This window comes from Macrotis lagotis, chromosome 4 (genome assembly GCF_037893015.1).
Source record: "Macrotis lagotis isolate mMagLag1 chromosome 4, bilby.v1.9.chrom.fasta, whole genome shotgun sequence".
NCBI lineage: Eukaryota > Metazoa > Chordata > Mammalia > Peramelemorphia > Peramelidae > Macrotis > Macrotis lagotis.
Window position 1 is genome coordinate 162,946,078 of NC_133661.1, and position 16,142 is coordinate 162,962,219.

At 35.8% G+C, this 16,142-nt stretch overlaps 1 protein-coding gene across 1 annotated transcript in view; it reads right to left on the reverse strand.

Annotated features, from left to right (window-relative positions):
• Window positions 1-1,307: 1,307 nt before the first annotated feature.
• Window positions 1,308-16,142, reverse strand: part of FAM81A (family with sequence similarity 81 member A) — a 118,257-nt gene continuing 103,422 nt past the window's right edge. The window contains exon 10 of the transcript XR_012478044.1: window positions 1,308-1,487. The gene's annotated coding sequence lies outside the window, so the exon portion shown is untranslated. The remainder of the gene's footprint in view (window positions 1,488-16,142) is intronic.

Below are 16,142 nucleotides of genomic sequence, written 5' to 3' on the forward strand. Positions count from 1 at the left end.
TTCAAGCTAAGGGAGAAGGTCTCAATCAAGGTCACAGACACTCCAGAGAAAGCAACCAACACCTCCTACTGGCCATCCAGAGAAATTGCACTCAGTGAGTAAAGCCTTTAGCAATCCCAAGCCCCTGTGAACCAGCCCCTCCCCAACTCAAGGTCTTAGCAAAATGAAGAAGGGTCAGCAGAAAGGTGGATCCATAGAAAAATTCTTGGAAGGGAAAGACCCTAACTCAGAAACACCTAGAACCTCTGAGGAGAATACAATCTGGTCTTCAGCACAGAAAGACTTCCTTGAAGAAATAAGAAAGGAGCTTAAAAATTTGGGAGAGACAATTAATACCTTGCAACAAGAAAACAAATCCTTAGAAAGTACAATTGGAAAAATACAAGAGGAGAATAAATCTCTCAGATCCTCAATTGGACAATTACAAAATGAGAATAATTCTCTCAGATCCTCAATTGGGCAAATGCAAAAAGAAAATAATTCTCTCAAAACCTCAATTGGTCAAATGGAAAGCTCTTTCAAAACTAGAATTGACCAATCGGAAAAGGAGTTGCAAAAGGTTAATGAAGAAAATTCCTCTCCCAAAAAAAAGAATGAAGTCTACAGAAACTAATGACTCCATGAGACAGCAAGAGTCAGTTAAACAAAATCAAAAAATAGAAAAAAAATAGAAGAAAACGTAAAATACCTCATCAACAAAACCACTGACCTTGCGCATAGATCGAGGAGGGGCAACCTGAAAATTATAGGACTTCCTGAAAACACTGAAGAGAAAAAAGCCTGGACTTAATATTACAGGATCTAGTGATAGAAAACTGCCCTGATATCATGGAATTGGAGGGCAAAGTAGTTATTGAAAGAATACATAGCAGACTCCCGGAGGTGGAGGCGGCGGGAGCCCCCCAGTGGTGGCACCATGTCCCTGTCGTCCAGGGGCCGGGGGCTGGGGGTCGAGTGGTCCCCAATGCACGTGCAGGTGACGGTGCTGCAGGCCCAGGGGCTGCTCGCCAAGGGCCCCCGCGGCACCAGCAACGCATACACGCTGATCCAGGTGGGCAAGGAGAAGTACACAACCTCGGTGTCAGAGCATTGCCTGGGCCAGTGTGGCGGGAGGAACGCCACCAACTTTCAGCTGACCGTGCTGCCCCGCGCCCTGCTTGGCCTCAACAAGTTCCTGGGCCACACCGAAGTGGAACATCAGGAGCTGCATCGCGACCAGGGCCAGCGGAAAACCCAGTGGTATATTCTGAAATCAAAGCCAGGGAAGAAGGAGAAAGAGCGAGGAGCTATTGAAGCAGACATCCAGTTTATGAGAAACAATATGATTGACAGAATGTTTGACCTGTCCGTGAAGGATAAGTCCCGTAATGCATTTGGGAAATTGAAAGACAAAATCAAAGGGAAACGGCATGAAGAACCTTCTGACACTGCCTCAGCCATTGTCTCAAGCACAATGCACACCATAGATAGTGATGATGATGACTCCCCTACAAAAGACAAGAAGAAAAAATCAAAGATCAAAAACTTGTTTTCTAGGTCTAGCTTACAGAAAACATCCCTTTCCCAGTCTATGTCTATCCTTCCTACCTGTCAGATCTATGGAAAGGGGAACAGTTTCTGACCAAGGAAGAGTTGGAGAACATCACCAAAAACCAATTAGATGATTTCAATTACATTAAATTAAAAAGCTTTTGCACAAATAAAACCAATGTAACCAAGATCAAAAGAAATGTAGTAAATTGGGAAACAATCTTTACAACTAACAATTCTGACAAAGGACTCATTTCTAAAATATACAGAGAACTGAGGCATATTTTTAAAACAAAAAGCCATTCCCCGATTGACAAATGGTCAAAGGATATGCAAAGGCAATTTACAGATGAGGAGATCAAAGTAATCCATAGCCATATGAAAAAATGCTCTAAATAATTAATTATTAGAGAAATGCAAATTAAAGCTTCTCTGAGGTACCACCTCACACCTCTCAAATTGGCCAGTATGACCAGGAAGGATAATGATCATTGTTGGAAGGGATGTGGGAAATCTGGGACACTATTACTCTGTTGGTGGAGCTGTGAACTCATCCAACCCTTCTGGAGAGCTATTTGGAACTATGCCCAAAGGGCAACAAAAATGTGCATAACCTTTAACCCAGCAATACCACTACTGGGTCTATACCCTGAAGAGATGAGGAAAAAGGGTAAAAACTTCACTTGTACAAAAATATTTATAGCAGCCCTGTTTGTGGTGGCAAAGAATTGGAAATCAAGTAAATATCCTTCAATTGGGGAATGGCTTAGCAAACTGTGGTATATGTATGTCATGGAACACTATTGTTCTATTAGAAACCAGGAGGGATGGGATTTCAGGGAAGTGTGGAGGGATTTGCATGAACTGATGCTGAGTGAAATGAGCAGAACCAGAAAAACACTGTGCACCCTAACAGCAACATGGGAGTGATGTTCAACCTTGAAGGACTTGCTCATTCCATCAGTGCAACAATCGGGAACAATTTTGGGCTGTCTGCAAAGGAGAGTACTATCTGTATCCAGATAAGGAGCTGTGGAGTTTGAACAAAGTGCAAGGACTATACCCTTTAATTTAGGGGGAAAAAACATCTTATTGTCTAATCTTGTTACCTCTTAGACTTCTCTTCTCTTTAAAGATATGATTTCTCTCTCATCACACCCAATTTGGAACAAGGTACAACATGGAAACAAAGTAAAGACTGACAGAGTGCTTTCTGTGGGGGGGGAGGGGGAGGTAAGCAAGATTGGGGGGAAAATGTAAAACTCAAATAATATCTTTAATAAAAATAAATTTAAAAAAAAAAAGAAAGAATACATAGATCCCCTCCAGAAAAAGATCTAAAATGAAAACACCAAGGAATGTTGTGGCCAAATTCCAGAACTATCAGATAAAAGAGAAAATCCTACAAGCAGCTAGAAAGAAACAATTTAAATATCAAGGAGCCACAGTAAGGATCACTCAGGACCTGCCTGCATCAACGTTAAGGGATTGAAGGGCCTTGAATGAAATATTTCGAACAGCAAGGGAGCTTGGAATGCAGCCAAGAATCTACTTTCCTGCAAAGCTGAGATTTCTCTTCCAGGGAAAAAGATGGACATTTAACGAAATGGAAGAATTCCAAAAATTCCTGATGAAAAGAACAGAGCTAAATAGAAATTTTGGACATCAAACAGGAGGTTCAAGAGACACATGAAAAGTTTAAAAAAAAGGGGGGGGGGGGTAAAATGAAAAAAAAACCTGCTATCCAGTAAGTTGAAACTGGCTATATCCCAGCATGGGGAAAAAGATTCTCATAAATCTTGAGAATTGTAACTCTAACAAAGAAAATATACTTAGCCAGAAATGATGGACATTCATGATCTATCTATGAGACTGCTATCTAAAGAGATGTAACTGGATTTAACCCCCTTTGGGAGAGAGACTCTAATAACTCTCAAGAATTATAACTCTATTCGATAGAATATACTAAACTGGAAGTGACAGACATTCAGAATTTTCTATGACTTAGATAGAATGATCTGAAAAACACTACCTCTTTAAAAAGGGGGACAGGAAAGAGATGGGAGGAGGGAGGGGATTGAATGGGGTAAATCTCATTACACTAAGAGGTACAAAAAAGCCTATGGTAATAGAGAAGTAAGGAGCAGATGAGAAACACCTGAATCTTATTCTTATCAGATTTGGCTTAAGTCAGCCTACACATACTCAGTTAATTTATAAAGCATCTAACCTTTCAAGTATTAAAAGGGGAAAAGGGGAGGGGGATGGAGAAAGGGAAGGGGAGTGAGGGGGGAATAACAAAAGGAAGGGGAAGGGAAAAGGGAAAAAGGGAAAGGGGAAAGAAAGGGGAGGGGTGATATAGGAGGGCAAACACACTGAAGGGGGTGGTATTCAGAAACAAAATACTGGGGAATATGGATAAGAGGGGGAAGGGGAAAAATACAAACAAAGAGAAGATAGCACAAAGGGCAATAAAGAATTAGTAATCATAACCTTGAATGTGAATGGGATGAACTCTCCCTTAAAATGTAAGCAAATAGCAGAGTGGATTAAAAACCAGAATCCTACAATATGCTGCTTACAAGAAACTCATTTGAAGCAGAGAGATACATATAGAGTAAAGGTAAAAGGTTGGAGCAAAATATATTTTGCTTCAGCTGAAGTAAAAAAAGCAGGGGTAGCAATCCTTATCTCAGACAAAGCAGCAGCAAAATTAGATAGCGTTAAAAGAGATAAGGAAGGAAACTTTATCTTCCTAAAAGGTACCATAGACAATAAAGTTATTTCAATATTGAATATATATGCACCCAGTGGGACAGCACCCAAATTCTTAGAGGAGAAACTGAAAGAACTACAGAAAGACATAGACAGCAAAACTCTACTAGTGGGAGACCTCAACCTCCCACTCTCAGATCTAGATAAATCAAATCATAAAATAAACAAGAAAGAAGTTAAGGAAGTAAATAGATTGTTAGAAAAATTAGATATGGTAGACTTATGGAGGAAACTGAACAGGGATAGAAAGGAATGTACCTTTTTCTCTGCAGTACATGGAACTTATACAAAAATTGACCATGTATTAGCACATAAAAACCTAATGATCAACTGTAGAAAGGCAGAAATAGTGAATACATCTTTCTCAGATCACAATGCAATAAAAGTCATATGCAATACTGGGCCAAGGTGATATGGACCCAGAACAAATTGGAAACTGAATAACCTCATTTTAAAAAATGAGTGGACCAAAAGACAAATTATAGAAAGAATTAACCATTTTATACTAGATAATGATAATAATGAAACAACATACTAAAACCTATGGGATTCATTGAAAATGACCCTCAGGGGATATATTATAGCTCTAAATGCTTACATGAATAAATTGGAGAAATAGGAAATCAATGAACTAAACATGCAACTAAAAAAATTAGAGAAAGAACAAATCAAAAATCCCCAATTGAATACCAAATTTGAAATTCTAAAAATTAAAGGAGAAATTAATAAAATTGAAAGCAAAAAAACTATTGAATTAATAAATAAAACCAAAAGTTGGTATTATGAAAAAAACAATAAAATTGATAAACCTCTGGTCAATTTGATTAAAAAAAAAACAAGAAAACCAAATTGCTAGTATTATAAATGAAAAAGGTGAACTCACCACCAAATGAGGAGGAAATTAAAGTAATAATTTGAAATTATTTTGCCCAACTCTATGCTAATAAATTTGATAATCTAAGTGAAATGGATGAATATTTACAAAAATATAAGTTGCCCAGGTTAAATGAAGAAGAGATTGAATACCTAAACAACCCTATATCAAGAAAAAGAAATTCAACAAGCCATCATTGAACTCCCTAAGAAAAAATCTCCAAGGCCTGATGGATTCACAAGTGAATTCTACCAAACATTTAAGGAACAATTGGTTCTAATTCTATATAAACTCTTTGGAAAAATAGGGAAAGATGGAACTCTTCCTCTCTTTCTATGAAACCAATATGGTGCTGTTACCTAAACCAGGAAGAGTTAAAACAGAGAAAGAAAATTATAGACCTATTTCCCTGATGAATATAGATTCAAAAATCTTACATAAAATCTTAGCAAAATGATTACAACAAGTTATCACTAGGATAATACATTATGATCAAGTAGGATTTATTCCAGGAATGCAGGGTTGGTTCAATATTAGGAAAGCTGTTAGTATACTTAATTATATCAACAACAAACCTATCAGAAATTATATGATCATATCAATAGATACTGAAAAAGCTTTTGATAAAATACAGCACCCAATCCTACTAAAAACACTAGAGAATGTAGGAACAAATGGACTGTTCCTTAGAATAATAAGCAGTATCTATCTGAAAGCATCAACAAGCATTATATTCAATGGGGAGAGGCTAGAGGCATTCCCAATAAGATCAGGGGTGAAACAAGGATGCCCATTATTACCACTACTATTCAATATCATATTAGAAATATTAGCTTCAGCAATTAGAGAAGAAAAAGAAATTGAAGGAATTAGAATTGGGAAGGAAAAGATGATGAAGAAGGGTAAAAACATTACTTGTACAAAAATATTTATAGCAGCCCTGTTTGTGGTGGCAAAGAATTGGAAATCAAATAAATGTCCTTCAATTGGGGAATAACTTAGCAAACTGTGGTATATGTATGTATGTCATGGAACACTATTGTTCTATTAGAAACCAGGAGGGATGGGATTTCAGGGAAGCCTGAGGGATTTGCATGAACTAATGCTGAGGGAGATGAGCAGAACCAGAAAAACACTGTATACCCTAACAGCAACATGGGGGTGATGTTCAACCTTGAAGGACTCGCTCATTCCATCAGTGCAACAATCGCGAACAATTTTGGGCTGTCTGCAAAGGAGAGTGCCATCTGTATCCAGATAAGGAGCTGTGGAGTTTGAACAAAGTACAAGGACTATTCCCTTTAATTTAGAAAAAAACAGATATCTTATTGTCTGATCTTGTTTCCTCTTATACTTTATGTTTCTTCTTTAAGGATATGATTTCTCTCTCATCACACCCAATTTGGATCAAGGTACCACATGGAAACAAAGTAAAGACTGACAGATTGCTTTCCATGGTGGGGTGGGGGGAGGGAAGTAAGATGGGGGGGAATTGTAAAACTCAAATAATATCTTTAATAAAAATAAATATAAAAAGAAATTCATTAATATCTCACCTCTGGGAAAAAAACTGATATTGCATGTTGAAAATGATTCCAATTTCATAGTTAAAGGAACATAGTAGCACATAAGACCCAAAAAAGCATGTGACCTCAAGGAATGTGATAGGAATAAAAAGAGCATCTGTTTAAGATTAACTACTCCACTGATATGATACTATCATCTACTAGATGATATTATCCCTATTAATGTCAGGGAACATTGCACGTGAGATGGCATGTCATTGTCAAGGGGAGCTGATGATTGATTGATTTTTATCCTTCATTCTTGAAGAAGAACATCTTATTAGAAGACTCTTATTAGAATGGGGTTCCTTAAGGATTAGTATATAGAAAAATATGCTGGGATGTTAAAGAGTTTTCTTGGAGATGGGACAAGATTAAGAGGAAAAGAATAAGCATTTATATTACTCAATGGACCAAGCTCTGTTGTAAGTACTTTTTTTTACAAGTTTTATCTTATTTGATGATCTGATATTATCTCATGGCAAACAAATGAAAAGACTTAGGGGATACTGGTCTAATTAACATAACACCTCATATCATTGTAACAACTCTAAAAAAAAGAGATTCTAAAAAAAACTAGATTCTAAGAAAGTGGGGAATGGTTGGAAATGTACTGGGTTTGAAGTCAAAAGACTTATATTTGAATTCCAGATCCACTAGTTGTTTCCGTTATGACCCTAGACAAATCACTTAAATTCATTGAATCTGAGTTTTTCATCTCCAGAATAAAAGGATTGATGATCTATCTGTGAGGTTCCTTCTAATTCTAAATTTATGACCCTGTGATCTACTCCTAGTTCCTTCAGCAGCTGGTTTTGTGGGGTCACAGAAAAATGTAATCTAATGGAAAAAATATTTAGTTTCTGTATTCAATGGTCAAGAAATTCAGTTTCTAGTCCTGACTTTATCACAGTAGGGCCAATTCAGTTTGTAACCATTGTCAGACACTGGTTGCCTTTGAGGAATGATTTTGGTCTTGACACAATATCTGCAAATTCATACCATTGGTATTATTCCTTTATGTTGCAACAGAGAATGGGCTTTATTAAAATATAATTATATACATCATATAAGAAGACTAACACATAAAACCATAATTACTCATTACCACTTTAACTTCAATCGGTTTGTCAAATTAGCTAGCCAGTTAGCCATCCAGCAAATCCATTAAGACCTGGGACACAAGCCTGGTAAATACAATAATCAGGATGTTCCAATATGGGATGCTTTCAGGAAATGGTGAGGTTCCATAGGTGAGGGAGAGTTCTGAGCAACTGGAAACAAATGTAAACAAATGAGTGCATTTGGCCTCTGTAAGAAGATGCAAAAGATGCATCATCTATCTCACAATTTTGCCTAGAGACAGTGCTGGTCAAAAACTAACATATCATCAACAAGTATATTCTGACAGAGAGAAAGAGAAAGCAATGAAAGACCAGACTTGTAATGAGGAAAAAAGCCAAAAGATGTCAATGACTCTTTTATTTCATATATTTTAAGGCATAAACAGCTTGATAGTTAATCATATTGGGGAGGTCATAAGTCTCCATACCAGCAGGAAACAAGCCAAATTTCATTAAAAAATATATCAAGTTCACCCCCCCAACAACTAACAGAAAAATACTAATATCATATTCTAATCTATTTCAAATTTGTTGATCTCAACAAATGCTTTGACTCAGTAAGACATAAAGCTCTCTTCATTTTCCTTAATAAGATTAGAATCATTTTAACTCTACTAATATAAAATATAGCTATATATACATATATATATATATATATATAATTTCAAAAAAAGTAGCTCAAGAATGCAAGTGATGAAGAAGAGGGGCAAAGTCAAAAGGTCTTCCTGCAGTAGCCTAGAGTCTTTTTTTTAAGTTTTTTTTTTGCAAGGCAATGGGGTTAAAGTGGCTTGCCCAAGGCCACACAGCTAGGTAATTATTAAGTGTCTGAGGTCAAATTTGAACTCAGGTCCTCCTGACTCCAGGGCCTGTGCTCTATCCACTGCACCACCTAGCCACCCCTAGCCTAGAGTCTTTTTATCTTGCTATGACTATTGAGATCACAATCAAACACAATCAGAGTTCCTTTGACTTGGGTTTGCAAAACTGTTCAATCTTTGTACCATTAGGAACAGCCTTCCTGGCTACTCACTATTCATACTTCCATACTGCTTTCCCATGAGCAAATCTTTGTTTTGCTTCCCAATCTTATTAGTCTTACTTCTTATCAAACTCTGCTTAACCCATTCTTGGTCATTTATGAACTCAGACATGAGCTTAATGACTTTGTTTATATTCCAGAGAAGAAATTGGGTATGTCATTAATTAGCTCATACATCTGGATACATAATTAATTAAACCAAGAAATTAAGAGCCTCTAAAACCACCTACAAAAAATACCATGTCAGAGAACCTAAGTACTAACAACTATTGGTTTAATATTATCCAGAACCCCAGAACCTTAACTACATTTAGAAATTTTTGCACCTGGGGCAAATGATAATAATAGAAATGGGCTGGTTCAATGGGGTTTTCTGGGATAGCACCAAGATTTTAAAAATGTTAAAGGGTAAGGAAGTGCTCCTAAAGTATAACTGTTCCATAGAACAGAGGTCTGAAACTAGGTCAGACAGAGGAAGAAGCACAACAGCAAGAAGGTAGTGTTCAGAATTAGCTAAATTTCTCACCATGACGCAAAGTTCCAATGGTCTCATCATAGTTATGACCAGGGTAAGACAATCTATAGTTATAAAATATTCCTAGTATCTCAATTATCTTTCTTTGCATTTTCCCATTTTCTTGTGAAGCTTTGCTGTCTCCTTTTAAGCAGTTCACTGAGTCTAATTTAGTCTTTGACGTACTGTTTTTCCACCCTTCAAAGGTCCTCTTGGGTAGATATTTAGAAAAACATATTACTGTGTGCGTTAATACAAATTTAATTCAATTTCCTGACTCTCTACAGCTAATCTTCGTCTCCTAATTTCCTAATAACTTGTTCTATGATGTTCTGCTAACCTTAAAAGGCATATCCAGTCAAGATTCCCTATATTAGTTTGCAGTTAGGCTCTTGTCAGTATTTCTTTTTTGTGTGTACTGACATAGGAAAAGCAATTAAAGCCAGAGGCAGACTTGATATGAGCCATCGTCAAGGTCTCTATCCATAGTCATTCCATAAACAGGATATTAGTTTCCTTATGATGCCAGAGTGATAGAAGGCTTTTTTGGTTTTGGTGGGGTATTTGCGGCATCTCCCACTTCCTATTTCAGTGTCCTCTCTCCTCTGGCTCTTTAAGACTTTATAATAAAATTATAAATAATGGATAAAACATCATGCCACTAACATTAGTTGCTCTGATGATCCAAGGACCCTGCCCCATACAGACCTGACTTTCCCCTCATGGTATTCCTCCATCTACAAATTCTCTCCTTGCATGCTATACTAATCTTAGTTTTTTGTCAAGTAGAATGTACTTTGATCAATTAATTAATTAATTATTAAGTTGTTAAGGATAACAAGATACTTACATTTTCACAGAGAATCTTCTTTAACCTAAAATGAGAAAACTTTCTAATGATAGAATTTCAAGGATCAGTGGCAATGAAAATTATATTCTTAGCAAGGAAACCTTCCCAGTTTTCTTAAATCACATCAAAATAGCAACTTCTTACTCCACTGATAAGGTCATCTTTGCCTCAGGTAATCTCCAACCCAATGACTCATGACCTGAGGTACCTTATAGTAATGATTCATTCTCTCTCTCTCTCTCTCTCGCTCTCTCTCTCTCTCTCTCTCTCTGTCTCTGTCTCTTGCCTCCTCTCTCTCTCCTGTCTCCCTCTCCCCTCCTCTCTCCCCAAAGCAGGGAAGTTAATAATTTCTTGTCTTGCATTAATGACAGGTTCATTCTTCAATGGTTAGAGGAAGCAATGAGGGAACTTCTATTCTGGATTTGATTCTCACCAGCAAAGAACAGAATTTTGAAGAAGAAATTATAGCAACCTTGGAAGTAGACAGTGGATTGGATGTGGCAATGCCTCCTTAGAATAAATGAATAAATAATAGAGAAAGAGAAAATCTGGATAGAGTTTAATCAGCACACATGATTATTAAAGAGCAGATTTCAAAGAGTTCAATAAAAGGATAACCAGGATGTTATGAACTAAAATTCAACAGGAGATATCAACTCAAAAGATATAGAAATCTCTCAAGAATGAAATTCAGAAGACACAAAAAGAAACAGTTCCAAAAAGAAGGGGAAAGGAGATTTATTTAAAGAAGCCATTATGGCTACACAAGAGTTATCAATCAATTTAGATTTTTTTAAAAGGACTATAGAAAAGATGTAAGGAAGTGCAGGTAGCAAAGTATGAATTTTTTTTTAAATCTGTGGCAAAAGCTGTAATGGAATACCAAAGTTAAGAATCTCTTGAAACTAGCAAAGAAAGTTCAAGACAACAAGAAGAATTTTTTTAAAAACTATATTGAGGATCATTTTGGGAGGGTTTTGCAAGGCAATGGGGGTTAAGTGACTTGCCTAAGATTACACAGCTAGGTAATTATTAAGTGTCTGTGGCCAAATTTGAACACAGGTCCTCCTTACTCCAGGACCGGTGCTCTATCCACTGCGCCACCTAACTGCCCCAAAGATCATTTCTTGTTTTGTTTTGTTTTTTAGGTTTTTGCAAGGCAAATGGGGTTAAGTGGCTTGCCCAAGGCCACATGGCTAGGTAATTATTAAGTGTCTGAGACCAGATTTGAACCCAGGTACTCCTGACTCCAGGGCCAGTGCTCTATCCACTGTGCCACCTAGCCACCCCCAAAGATCATTTCTTAATATGATATGTAGTATCTATCTAAAACCAAGGACCAGCATTATCTATAATGATGACAAGCTAGAGTTCTTTTCAGTAAGATCAAAGATAAAGCAAGTCTGTCCATTATCACCATTGCTGTTCAATGTCATTCTAGAAATGCTACTTATAGCAATAAGACAAGAAAGAGTAATTGGGAGAAAAAGTATAGGTAAAGAAGAAACAAAATTATTGCTTTGTTCAGAGAATATATGATTTACCTAGAGAACCATAGAGAGAAGAGATAATTAAAACAATGAACAACTTCCACAGAGTTGCAGGATATAAAGTAAACTCACACAAATTATCATTTCTGTTTATTATTTTAAAAAAATAGGGGGTGGCTAGGTGGCACAGTGGATAGAGCACCGGCCCTGGAGTTAGGAGTACCTGAGTTCAAATACAGCCTCAGACACTTAATAATTACCTAGCTATGTGTGGCCTTGGGCAAGCCACTTAACCCCATTGCCTTGCAAAAACTTTAAAAAAAAGAATTAATAGGAATAAGGGGGAAAAAAGGGGACCTAGCAGCCTGAAATTTCAAAGCATAGTAAAAAGTTTTACTCATCAAAACAGCTTAGTAACTGGTTAAGAAATAGAATCAGTAGAAAAGATTAGGCACAAAAAATGTAGAAGCAAACTAGCACAGCAGCCTGGTCTTGGTTAAATCTGAAGATCCAAATTTTGGGGCCAAGAACCCAAAATTTGGCAAAAACTGTTGGGAAAACTGGAAATCAGTCTAGCAGAAAATAAGTACAGATCAACATCTCACACCAAGTGAAACTTTAAATGGATCCATGACTTAAATGTAAAAGGTGACATCATATACAAATTAGAGAAGTTTGGAAGAAATTGCATATTAGATCTATGGATAGAGGAAGAGTTCTTGAGCAAACAAGAAATGGGCAAGTTCACATAAAGCAAAATGGACATTTTATAAGTTTTTGCCTAAACAAAAGCAATGCTGCTAAAATTAGAAGAAAAACAGGCAAATGGGAAAAATATCTTTGTAAAAGGATTCTCTGATAAAGGTCTTATTTCTAAGATGTATAGGTAACTAATTTAAAGTTATACGAATAAGAGCCATTCCTCAATTGATAAATGGTCAAAGGATATTATGAAAAAGTTTTTGGAAGATGAAATCCAAACCATTCTATCCATATTAAAAAATGATCTAAATTACTAATAATTAAATAAAAATTATAACCACCCTCAGGTTCTATTTCACACTTGTCAGATGAAAAAGTTGGCCCAAAAAAGAAAAATAACAATTGCTGTAGGAGGCAGTAGGAAAGTACTACTGATACTGATCCAGTCATTCTGGAAAGCAATTTGTAACTAAGTATGCCCAAAAAGCTACTAAACTGTGAATATCCTTTCAGCCAGCAATACCTATAGTCCTAAAGATCTTGAATAAAGAGTAAAAACACCCATATGTACAAAAAAAATTACAACAGTTCTGTTGAAGGTGGTAAAGAATTGGAAACTGAGGGTGTGTTCAACAACTAGGAGATGGATAAACAAGATAAGGTATATGAATGTGATGGAATATTATTGTGTTGTATGAAATTATGGAGGGGATGGTTTCAGAGAAACATGTAAAAACATTTTTGAATTACTGAAACATGGAGTACAGCCAGGAAAACAATGTATACAATAAAAACAATATCATAAAAGCAAAATATTTTTTAAAATTTAGGAATTCTGATCAACACCATGATCAATCACAGTTCCAGAGGACTCATGATGAAGCATGCTAACCACCTCCTAACAGAGAATTGATAGGACTCAGAGGATATATTGAGAATTTTTTTTACATAGTTAAGGTAGGAATTTGTTTTCCTTGACAATATAACAGCAATTTTGTTTTTCTTGCTTTCTAATTGGAGGGAAAGGGAGAGAGTAAATTCAAATATTCCTTTAATAATCATTTAAAATTGTAATTGTTAAACAGAACTATATAAAGTCAGGATGGTCAAAGAAGGGATAGGGTCACTGCTTGGGGTAGATGGATGATAATGATAAAAATGAAAGGGAGAAGGCAAAGTTATTCAACTCTTATTATGCTTCTGCAGAACAAAATTGACTAAGGGAGAGTTAACTCAAAATAAGAAGGTATATGAGAGTATCTAGATATCCCTTGATTCAAATTAACAAACTCAAATGAAATATTTAACTATTTCCTAAGATAATTAATGAATTAGCTTGAACAATTTGGAAGAACAAGAAATGTTTTTTCAAAATTAGAGAAAGGCAAATGTCTCAGTTTTTGAAAAACGAAAGAGCATACAGTCAAAAAGCTATAGATCAGTGAGCTTTATTGAAATTCTTCACAAAATTATAGAACATATTATTAAAGAGATGGTTAGTAAAAATATGAAAGAGGAAGCAAAAAATCTGTCATCAGAATGGTTTTATTAAGAACAAATCATTTTCCTTTTTTAAAAGGATTATTAAACCAGTAAAAAAGAAGACTGGTTAGATGTGGATAAATTAGACTTAACTTTGCTTGATTCTAGAAGGTAGGGTACTAGAAGAAATTTGCAGGGTGTGTGAATTTCAGCTCAACATAAAGGGAAGTCTCAACAATTGGATCTGTTCAAAAAAATGAAATTAGTTCCTTGGGTTAACATAAAATAAATTATTTTTCACTGAAATGATAAAATAGGAGCAATTTGGAAATAGTTGATAAAATTCCTGTTCTAGAATCTATTAAACTCTAAACCTGCTGCTAGGTGATTAAAATGTTTCTTAAATTGATCCTTCCAACTTGGCAATTCTTTGTTTTTGTGCTTCAATTCAATTAAAGAAACATTTATTAACTGCCTTTTTTGTTCCAGACCCAGTCCTAGAAAGCTGGAGAGAGAGAGACAGAAATAGAACAGTGCCTGTCCTCAAGAAACTTCTTTGACATTTAGGAAGAGAAGAGAAGGTGAACAGAAAGGTCAAAGAGCATTTTCAATAAACCCGTGGGTTGAAAGCCATATTTTAGAGTTGAAGAATAAATAAGTAGTGAAAAAAATTAAATCAATGATTTTAAACTGATCTTTCTAAGAGTATAGCAGTTAAAGAAAGGAAGGAGAAGTATATATAACAATGAGGATGTGACAGTATCACCTGATTGTGAACGGGTGCTGTTTGAGTGGTGATTTTGTTTGTTTGTTTGTTTTAGTGACCCTGAAGAACTAAAATGTTCTGTTGGAAATAAGAGAAGAGCTAATAAATAAGGAGAGATGAAGAAGAGAGAGGTCAAGGAATAATACCAAAGAGGCCAATGTCATTGAAATGCAGAATTCAGGTAGGTTAGAAAATTGCAATAATACAAGACTAGGAATGAATCAGATTGTAAATGGTTTTAAAGACTTTATTCTGGAGGTAATAGAGAGACATGAGTTTATTGATGTGCTTTAGAAAAATAACTTTGGCAACTGAGTGAAAAAATGAATTAGAGTGAGAAGAGATTTGATTGAGGGAGACCAACTAGAAGGCTCTTGAGAAGGCCTAGGCATGTGGTCATGAGGGCCTTTACAAGGATGGTGACAGGGTGACAAGTAAAGAAGAAATAGAAGAGAAATAAAGGTAGAAAATAAGGTTTGACAAGAAGTCAGATATGTGGAATGAGAAAGAAAGTAAAGAGTCAAGGATGACACCAAGGTACAGAACCTGTATGACTGGGATAGTGGGAAGGAAATAACAGGTAAATTGAGAAGTGAGAAGGATTAGGGGGAAAAGATAATGAGTTCAAATTTGGACACATTAAGTTTGAGCTGTCTAAAGGACATCCAATGTGAGCTATTCAAAAAAAAATGTTGGAACTAAGAGAAAAGTTAAGAACTAGACATATATCTAAGAGAATCATCTACAGAGCTATGGCAATTGAGCCATAACTAGTAACTGATGATTTCATCAAGTGAGATAATTTAGAAAGAAAAGAGAAGAGAATCCAAGGCAGATCTTTGGGATAGGGAACAAATGATGACATTGTATATCACTGAACAGCTCATTCAGTTCTTCTGCAAAGCCTCCTTCAAATTTCAGGCATAAACTGCTACAACAGAGAAGAGTAATAGTTGATGAGAGGCATCGCAAATAACAGATAAAGTGACTGACTTGGAGTCAGTAAAACTTAAATTCTAACCCCATTTTTGATAGTGGATAAATAATCATAGTCATAATCTAGTTGCCTCAGTCAAGTTTATACCACTATAAATTATAGTTGGGAGAGCCTAAGGAAAGGATTTCTGGATTTCATATGCAAATTTTTACCAATTAAGATTGTAGGTTTATAGGAAATAATCATTAGATAAATATCTCTACATTTACTAAAAAAAAGGCTGGAAAACTTAATTTTAAAAGGAAATCAGAAACATATCAAAACTAATTTGACTTAATGACAACTCAAAAGGAGATTTCATCCTATTTGTGCATATATGCCAGTATATAAATAGAGTGTCCCCACAAAATATTCCTGTGCAGGACAAAAGGGTCAGGGTTATGGGTTCAGTGGATGTGAGATTCATTGTAAAATTCAAGTAGAGACATCTCTTT